The 10,002-nt window shown below is 32.0% G+C and overlaps 1 pseudogene; it reads left to right on the top strand.

Annotated features, from left to right (window-relative positions):
* Positions 1-312: 312 nt before the first annotated feature.
* On the top strand, positions 313-9,643 carry LOC149555164 (uncharacterized; annotated as a pseudogene).
* Positions 9,644-10,002: the final 359 nt, after the last annotated feature.

Raw genomic sequence — 10,002 nt, 5'->3', positions numbered from 1 at the left:
GTTATTCAATTTTGGTTTTATGAATTCCCCTAGAACATTCATGAGGTTAATGAATGAGTTGCTTACAGATTTTTGTTTTCTATTTGGATGATATATATCCTCATTTTTAGTGAAACAATAGAAGAGAACCTAAGACATTTTGAAATTATGTTGAGGATATTGCATGAGGAGAAACTAGATATTAACTTGGAGAAAAGTGAATTCTTGAAATAGGAGATTATCTACCTTGGATTTGTGATCTCTCAAGGTAACCTAAAGATGGATCCTAACAAGGTCAAAACAATTTTGAGTTATCTCACTCCAAAAATAGGAATGGAGGTAAGTACTTTTTTTTTATAGATTATCCAAATTCTATAGAAAGTTTAAAAGAGCTTTTAGTGAAATTTTTGCTCCTATTTTAGACACAACCAAATGTGGGTTGAGAAAAAAATAGGTGGACTAAGGAATCTAAAAATGGGTTTGAGCTATTGAAATAAATGGTATCTACTCAACCTATTTTGGTTCTACATAGTTTTGATAAATTATTTATTGTGGAATGTAATGCAAGTAATGTGATAGTAGGAGTAGTACTTAGTCAAGAAGGGAGGAATGCAACATTTTTTAGTGAGTTCAGGTAAATTAACCTAAGAGAAGGTATTTTTCCTATGACCTAGAGCTATATGCATTAGTTCAAGCCATCATAAAATGGAGGCACTATTTACTTCCCAAAGCATTTGTGGTTTTTATTAATAGCCATGCCTTAAGTTTCGTAAACACTTAAGATAACTTTAGCCATAGACATATAAAGTGGATAGAATTCCTATAGGCCTAGACATTTACAATCACACACAAGAAGGGTTAGAGTAACGAAGTAGTTGATGCACTTAGTAGAAGATTTCTCATTGTTCAAGAAGTACATTTTTTAGAGTACTGGAGTCGAAAGATTTTGTAAGGACCTTTCAAAGGCCTATAAGGTATATGTTGAATTTAACAATCATTTCCATGGTCATTTTGCAGACTGCACACTAAAAAATAGATTGTTGTTCAAAGGTGGTCAATTATGTGTACCTAGAGGGGCTATGAGGGAAAACCTCATTTAAGAAAAATACAATGGAAGCCTTACTGTTCTTTTTTCCTCAATAAGACTCTTGATTTAGTGTAGAGATTCTACTATTGGCCTAAAATGCAAAAGGATATAAGAAGATATGTTGAACAATGTATTGTGTATCAAAAGGACAAGAGTATAACTACAAATGTTGGATTAATAGTGGATTTGATAGTGTGTTTATAGTTGTTGATGAGTTCAATAAAATGAGGAACTTCATATTATGTAATGCTACTCATGATCTCACTTATATTGTTCATCTCTTTTTCAAGGAAGTAGTAAGAATACTTGGATTTATATTAAGCATTTTTCTTCTATCAAGAAACTTTGTAGGTTTGTGTGGAAGAATATGATGCTGCTACAATAATCAATCTTAGACCAATTAGATAGAAAATGTTGTCTTCGGTGCACAAGGACATTGTTCCTTTTGAAGTTTCTAGGTCTCCCTTTCTTTAGGTTTTCTTCTCAAATGTCAAATCAAGTCTCGTAATTTACATTAGCATACTTATTTAGTTTTATGTATAGATTAATATATTTATTGTGAATTATTTATCAAAGTTAAGTAAATTCAAATTCAAAATCTCACATAAGAAATTCATAATTTACTATTGTTGAATAAAGGATTCACATTTTCTCATTACTCTCTCCTTACTGGTAACATTACAGCAATTACAAGTTGAATGACTATATTTTAAAATAATAAATATACCTTTGAGATATGTTTGACCGTCGTTACTGTGTATAAAAAATGTCCAATTATCATGTTGTTCATACTATAAGTATCTATAAATGTTTTATTTTTTCCTTTTTTTTGTTATGAATTCATTTAAAATATACTTTAAACTCTAGAACACTATAAACTGGCTTCATTTTTTATAATTTATTGTTTAATAAAGTGTAGTAAATGGAAGATGATTCGCAAGTAAGAAGGAAGACTAGTAAAAAGAGTTGTGAAAGACGTGTTAGATACTTTAAACATTACTTCTCTAAGCATCTTGTTCAACTCCAAATAGATATTTATGACCTACTTGAAAAATTAGATCTAGGCTCAAGGCATAAAATAGAGAAAGTGAGAGTCATTGGTATCGATGGTGTCAATATAACCACATTGGAAAAAGCTATTTATAATAAAAAATTTAGTGGATTTGATGCTCGGTTCTTTGCAAAGAGAAATACTAGCCTTCTCGAATTGCAATAGGAAATTCTAAGCAGTCTGGTAAATTACCATAGAGAAGTTTCAAGTGGGGAGAAAGCTCTAATGAGAAACCAATTGTGAGGAGTTCGTACCCTTATCATCTTGGATGATGTGAATGATGAAATCCACTTGGATGCAGTGAATGGAGATTGGTTTGGGCTAAGACTAACATATACTCAATCTTGCCAAGTTTAAAGTCTTTATTTTAACTTTCAGGCTTACAGGAGATAACTAGATAGTTATTCGGGGATGTTGAGGTTCCTTGGTGGAAGCAAGTTTGGAATAAAGTTTCTTGGTCCAACTTCAATTTTTTCATGTGGCTAGTGGATCACAACTGTTGTCTTACGTGGGATAATATTTGTAGACATGGATTTTAGGGCCTCTCTTATTGTGTTTTGTGTGGTAATGGGGAGGATTTTTTCTCCTTTCTATTCTTTCATTTCTCCTTTTCTACTCAGTTATGGCACCTTTGGTGGAGTGCTTGGGGTTGCTCTTGTAAGCATAATTCCTCTTTGCTTGAGTTTTGGACCTGCTTGGGTGATGCTCCCTCCAAGTCTTCTCCTCTCCATATTGCTTGGATTGTTGGCCCATCATTCATTCTTTGGCATATCTAGCTAGACAGGAATCATTGAATCTTCCAAGATGTTCAGATTGATACTATGCATCTTTGGTGGAAGATCTCACATACTCTTCAGGAAACTATTTAAGTGAAGTGTGCGCTAGATGGGGGTATGGACTTGGTTGATCTTGTTATATGCAATCACCTCAATTTTCATCTTTAGGATGGGGTTGCAGCTCAATGGTATCAAAAAGTGCTCAGGCAACCTTGATAATAGAGGAAAGGATGGGTGAATCGGGATGGGAATTGGACTCCTCCTTCCCGTGTAGTTCTAAAAATTAACATTGATGGTTCTTCTCTGGGAGTCCAGGCTCTACTAGTATTGGGGGAGTGGCTCATTGTAGTTCTAGTGACGTTAAATTATTTTTCTTAGTTTATAAGGGTGATTACACTAACAATCTTATGGTGACGTTGGAATATGCTTGTGAAATATTTTGTAAAAATAAAAATTCTATTTCAATAATTTATGAAATCCTTTTATTTTTTCAATATGTATCATTTTCAAATTTTGTTTTATTATCTAATGGAAGAGAAAATTATACCAAATATAAATGTCATTTTGAATGAGAATTTTTTTTCCAACTGTGCAACCTCAATCAACACAGTCCAAAGAATATGTGCCTTAACAATTTTTGAAAATAACACTTCACAGGGACACCATAGTTTGTAGACATTGCATTCTACAATTTTTTCTAACTTAAATGTGTATTAGCTCCTACTGTGAGTGGAGTATTGGCTCAAACTTTAACAACCTAAGAAATGAAGTCTTACAACCTCTTTTGAAAGACAACAAAAGATAAGAACGCTCTATCCAAAAAATTGAATTCGCACTCAATTCACACTCAAAATTGATAGATCATGCTCCAATCACATTTAACCACTGTGGAGCACAATTTAACCAAACAACTAGTGACTTGGGTGCCACACAACCAGATTTCTCCATCAACACATTAGTTGTTCCTACTAAATATCAAATTAGAGGCAGTCACAATGTTTATGAACAAGGCATTCATGTGAATCTAGAAACATTTCAATTGGGTCTGCGTTGGGCATTCTTTACATGGGAATCAGAACAAGGATGATGCAGGCAATTTGGAGTCTCCTTAGTGCATTGAAAGTAGAAATAGTATTGTTGAAAAAAATTAAAAATATAATTGAATTCAAGGTAGTTTTAAATAAATTGTGTTTACAGCTTAAACAACATTATGCACTAAGGCTTAACTCCTAAGGCTAAAAGTATTAAATAGTCAAAGTTGACTTGTTTTTCCAGATTTAATTTCTCCCTCGATGTGTGGTGCTTAAGGATGATTGGTAATTATAGTCCTTTCATGTGCTATGTACACTTTGTGAGAGTATTGCTTTTGAACTTTAAATTTTAATTTTTTTCCTTGTAGAAATTTTTAAAATCAGAAATTTTTTATGGACTTTAGATTTGTAAATTTTAGATTTTTAAAATAATATTTAACTTTTATTAGTTTAAAAATTTCGTAACTTTTGAGTAAACATAAATGGGATTTTTTTAGAGGAATTAAAACTTTCAATTTTAATTGCTTCATATAATATTTATTTTTTATTAGTTAGTTTTGTACTTAAACTTCTTATTATATTTTTATTATATTACACAAAGAAAGCTACATGTTTTAATCTTCAAAATTTATAAAGAAAGTTAAAGAGAAAATTTAAAAGTGATATTAATTTCATGAAGTGTTTGAATTTTAAAACATATTTTTTTAGTCATTTAATTTATATTTTTCTAACAAAACAATAATTGATATTATATTTCTTTTCTTTTCATAATATTATGACTATCAAGTGAAAATCCTAATATGTAAATCCAATCATGATAGATTCTAAATAATTTTTAACAATCATTGTGAGAAATAAATTGCAATTAATATTCATCTTCAAGATTCTAACCCAATATTGCTTCCAGTAACACTCACATTATTATGTCCTTGCCAATAACTTTAGGGCTTCAATGGTTTTTAGATGTGTTTTTAAGTTAATTATTTATCTCTTGCATCTCATCCGAAACTACATTAAAGAGCTACATCACTCATCTTATCTCTATCCCTTATTATTCTTAACTAAATCATGCATCATTTGTTTTCTACTATCATACTTCCATAAGGGCTCATTTGGTTGTTGGAATACAAATGGATTAGTCATTGAAAATTAAAATATCTATTTGTATTCTTCATTTGGGCCCCGTTTGGTTGCTGGAAGATGAGGGCCAAAATCGGGTTATCAGGGGCAAAACCAAGTTTTGCAAAAAAAAATTGGTGTTTGGTTGGTTAAAATTATAACCCGGTTTTCAATTTCATCTTCCAATTTTGGTCAAAAATTGGAAGAAGTTTCTTCCAATAAAAAGGTGGAATTCGAAATTAAAACCAAGTTTTGAAATGTATGACAGTTTTTTTAATAATATTGTGGGGTCCACAGTATATTCATCTTCCATGTCAAACAAAAGGACCATTGGCTTTCCAAACCACAAAACCAGGTTTTCGAAAACCTGGTTATAAGATAACCTGGTTATGTCAAAAATTCATCTTCCCCAACCAAACAGGGCCTTGGTGAATGGAATGAGAAGGGGGAATAGGAATATGTATTCCCATTTTATCTCAAAATGAGCATATGTTCATTCCCAAAAATACCTGTTATTAGAATGGAGGAAAAAAAATTAGACCACCTTGATCTGTGCACTCTGTTCTTCCATCGAAGAAACCCGAATTTGATTACTGCCAAGTCTCTCCTTCAGCACAACTTTCATGTTCAACGTGGTTCCTTCTGCTTCAAATTCTTCACCACAACCTAGCGTTTATCATTACCCCAAAAAAATTTCTATTGGGAGCTCTAGTAGGTTAGTAGCTCGGTTTGTTCAATGTCTCCTCCATTGGGAAGGTTTTTTGTCATCTCTTTGGAGTGGAGATCGATAGAGGAAAGAGCGAAGAGTTTCAAACTATTAATAGCCACCATGTTGGTGCAGATCTTAATGATCTCACTTTGTTAGAATCTAAGTCTGTCAGGTACTCGTCTGGAGCTCAATTCGAACAACTCATTCTCAACAATGGACACATCATTCAGATCTGGATTGATTACAACCATCCAAGGAAGGAGCTCAATGTAACAATTACTAAGTTTTCTTTGTCCACAAAACCCCTTGCTATCTTTGCAAAATGCAAGTTTACTAGACATTCTGCGAAAAGAAATGTATTTCATAGGAGCTACAGGAACCATGTTTATAAAAAATTGCATCCTTGCCTTGAGTTTCAGTACAATTGGCTCCGCACCAATCATAAACACATCAAATCTCTGATTTTGTTTTTGTTTGATTTCTCCACAACCATCATTTTTTTGACAAAGTTTTTGAGTTAATTCCTGTATCTTTGAAATTTAAACTAAATTCTCAATTAAATTTTAGATGAACCAAACAAGACTGGGATTGCCATTTTCCACTCCCATTCCCCATTTCCATTTCCCTTCCCATTTTCCATTCTAATTTCCTATTCCTATGCTTGCAACCAAACAAGCCCTAAATATCCTTTCCCATTCCTCGTGGTTGAAGATATATCCTTTAAAACTTTAGATTCCCCTTCACCTTTACATATAAAATAAATTTTTTAATGTCTCCTCCAACACATTCTACACCACACATTTAATAATTTTTCTCTATTACTTTTTCAATAGGGACAAACCTTAAAATATACCACTACTAGACCTATCTTTTAGGAGATATATCCTCCTCATTCTGTAAGCACTTCTTGAGGATGGATCCATACACTCTAAATATGGCTCATTACTATATATATTCATTTCATTGGTTGGATAGGTCATAGATCAATCCCACTCATGTAGAAAACATAAATGTTATACTAGATAATGTGGACCACTAGTCGCTTGGGAATGAAGAATTACTTAATGAATGTAACCAATATTTTCTTGAGCCATAATCATGATATTATGAGTGTAAGTCTTTATTTAAATGTTTTGAGGGCCTTATTTAGAAAATTTAGATTTGTTTTGTTAATTGGCTTGTATTTAAGATGTGACTTTGAGATGAGTTAACTCAATAGCTAATAAGTAAACATTTTCTTTTGCAATTTCTCAATAAATTTTGGTTTGTCCTCCAATCTTAGCAAATATGAGTTTTGTTGACAATAGAAATTGGTCAAGGCTTGCACTTACACTTTTTAATTTATATTTTATGTCATTTGCTTGGTCTTTTTTTTTTTATCAACATTGCATTATAATTTCACTATGAAATTTTTTTTATTTTTTTTAAGAGGGGTAAACACTTTGACCTAGAGCTATGAACCAGTGAGGCCACAAATGAGGGACCTCATCCTTGAGAATTTGAACCTTGATGGCAAGGATAACAACTCAACAACTTAACCATCACAACATGCCACTATTGGCAATTTCACTATGAAATTAATGTTGACCATTTAATTAAATTAATTGATTATGTCTTATTTTCTTGTCATTCCTTATTAATTTAATAATCCATGTAACTTTCTATCACTATTCTAAATAGATAGATGTCTCAATTTAATCTCTTTCTTCTGTTATCATTAATTTATTGTACTAGAAAATATTATCTATTTCTCCCCATTATTATAATCATGCTTCTTTGGTAAATAAACACATTTACTTATTTTCCCTTTTTTTGCATCTCACACAATCAAATTTATCAACCTATTTAATTGTCTAAGTGATTAACAAAAGAGTGAAGTAGTAATTTTTAATTATTTATTACTCTCTATTTCTAACTCTGCTTCCTAATTTCTTTCCACTTCCCTCTCTTCTTTTAACTTCCCTTCGCTCCACCTCACTCTTCTACCTTTATCAGTTCACTCTAGACTTAACTTTTAATAAGTTTCCATTACCCTCTTTACTCATAGTTTGATGTTATTTATATTTAGAAGCAGTGAAAATGGAGGCTAACTAAAAACAACAAAAAGAGTTGAAAATCAGCTGCGAGTCAATACCATTAAACTAACCAACCCCCTTCCGTAATATCAAAAAAACAAATTAAGATGTTTCTAATTTCATGCCTTTGAGCATAGATAACAAAACTCATAGGCATTCATTATTAGGTTGTCCAATATTATTGTTGATCTATACTGTATTTCCAATACTTGTATATTGCAGTTCCATATTATAATTGTTCATTGTCTGGCCGATTAAGTCTTTCCACTATCATTCTACAATAATCATTTCTTGCCTAGTATTTTTTATGTAGCATATGGAATGGACTCTATGTAATTAACCTTTCTTGTTGTTGGTCTTAAATCTATATATTCGTGATACCAAGAGAGCAATGTATGATTTGGCTTCTATGATGATGATGATGACATGAATGCATTTCTGCACCTATCTGTGTTTTTACAATTCATTTCCTTCTGAAAGTATGATTCATTTCTTTTTAGTCACCTTTCCATCTTTATATGCATAGATTCTTACAAAAATACCATCACTTGACCCTGTCTTGTTAGAGAGTTTGTAATATTTTGAATAAAAGGATCTGGAATTTTCAAATCTATCAAAAATAAGAGCTATGGAGCTTATCCTGAGAAAATATAATCTTTACATAAAACCAACACTATAAATTTTGAATTTTACTAATTTTCTAGCCTTAATAAAAAATAATTAAAGGATCTTTTAGAAAATTAATTGTTGCATTAAATCAGCATGACCCTTGCACCTGCAAGTACGTGCTGGCATATAAATGATACTGCTCAAAACTTCAATGCCTACAAGTGACTGAACCTCTTTTATACTCCATTCATATCTTCCCCTATCAAATAAGTCCAAATTTGCTCAGAAAAGAGAAGTAAAAGAAGCCAAGAAGATATCCAGTACAAATGGCATGCTTATTTGTTATGGCCCATCCTTGGCAGCTTCATCACTATTCTTGATTTACAAACTGGAAAACATTGGATCAGTAGGCCAAAATCTTCTTGCCCTTGCATTTGCTTTAACTATACACTTTCTTAAAAGAGAATTGGAGGCAAGTGTATATGATACTGATTCTCTTCTCTTACTATTATTTTTCATTTTTCATTTATAGAATTGAAATCTACTGAAACCTGCTTCTTCAAAGTTGTCATCTTCCCTGAAAAATCCTGAAGATTAAGAGTTCTATGGCAGTAGAAACAATGGTTTTGATGCATAAAATTCAATTTTTTTTCATTTGGGGTTTTGTTTTAACATAGAATTCTTCTTCTACCATGCGTTAAAAATTAATGTATATATAATATCATGGGTTTTGCAGGTCTTATTTCTTCACCGTTAATCTGGTGATATAACGCTGCGGGCCACTTTATTGATTTCAGTTACGTATTTCTTTCAAACTGTTAATCTTTTGTACGCCCAGCAGATCTCAGAGGGCTTGTAGCCATCGGCTTGGAACTTGATGTGGGTTGGAGTTGTGTTGTTTTGTGTTGGAATTGGAGGAAATTTTTATCTTCATTATCTCTTGTCAAGGCTCAGAAAGGATGGGAAAAGAGGGTATGTAATTCCCAGTGGAGGTTTGTTTGATTTGGTGGTCTGCCCACATTATCTATTTGAGATTGTTGATTGGATGGGATTGGCTGTCACCTCTCAAACTCTCTACAGCTGGGTTTCTGTGTGTTGGATAGTGTCGTACTTGGCAGGTAGAAGATATGCCACGAGACAATGGTATTTGCACAAGATTGATAACTACCCCAAGCAAAGAAAAGCGCTTTGTCCTTTCATATTCTGAATCTTGTAATTTGGTTGAAATATTATTTTGCTTTAAATTTAAAACAGCTTTTTTCATTCCTTACATTGTCATTGTCATTCCATGTTTAATACTAAATAGCAACAGCAATCCTATAAAGTGTAATGGCTAGGCTGATAAAAATATATAATTGTATAAAATATTAAAAGGGGAGAGAATATTTTGAGTAACACAAAAGTTATCTTATATTATAGTGTCTTTGGACATACAATTTATCCAATTCAGAAGGACATACAATTTATCTAATTCAGAAGGACATGTAATTTAAATCTTAAGATGCATAAATTCGTTAACTCAATACATTGGCCATATATAATACATTTTTTATGTTCACTACCAAT

The sequence above is a fragment of the Cupressus sempervirens genome, chromosome 5 (genome assembly GCF_028749045.1).
Source record: "Cupressus sempervirens isolate cs-2001-9-10 chromosome 5, ASM2874904v1, whole genome shotgun sequence".
Taxonomy (NCBI): Eukaryota; Viridiplantae; Streptophyta; class Pinopsida; order Cupressales; family Cupressaceae; genus Cupressus; species Cupressus sempervirens.
The sequence above is the reverse complement of the archived record's forward strand: the minus strand, read 5'-3'. Positions and strand labels throughout refer to the sequence as shown.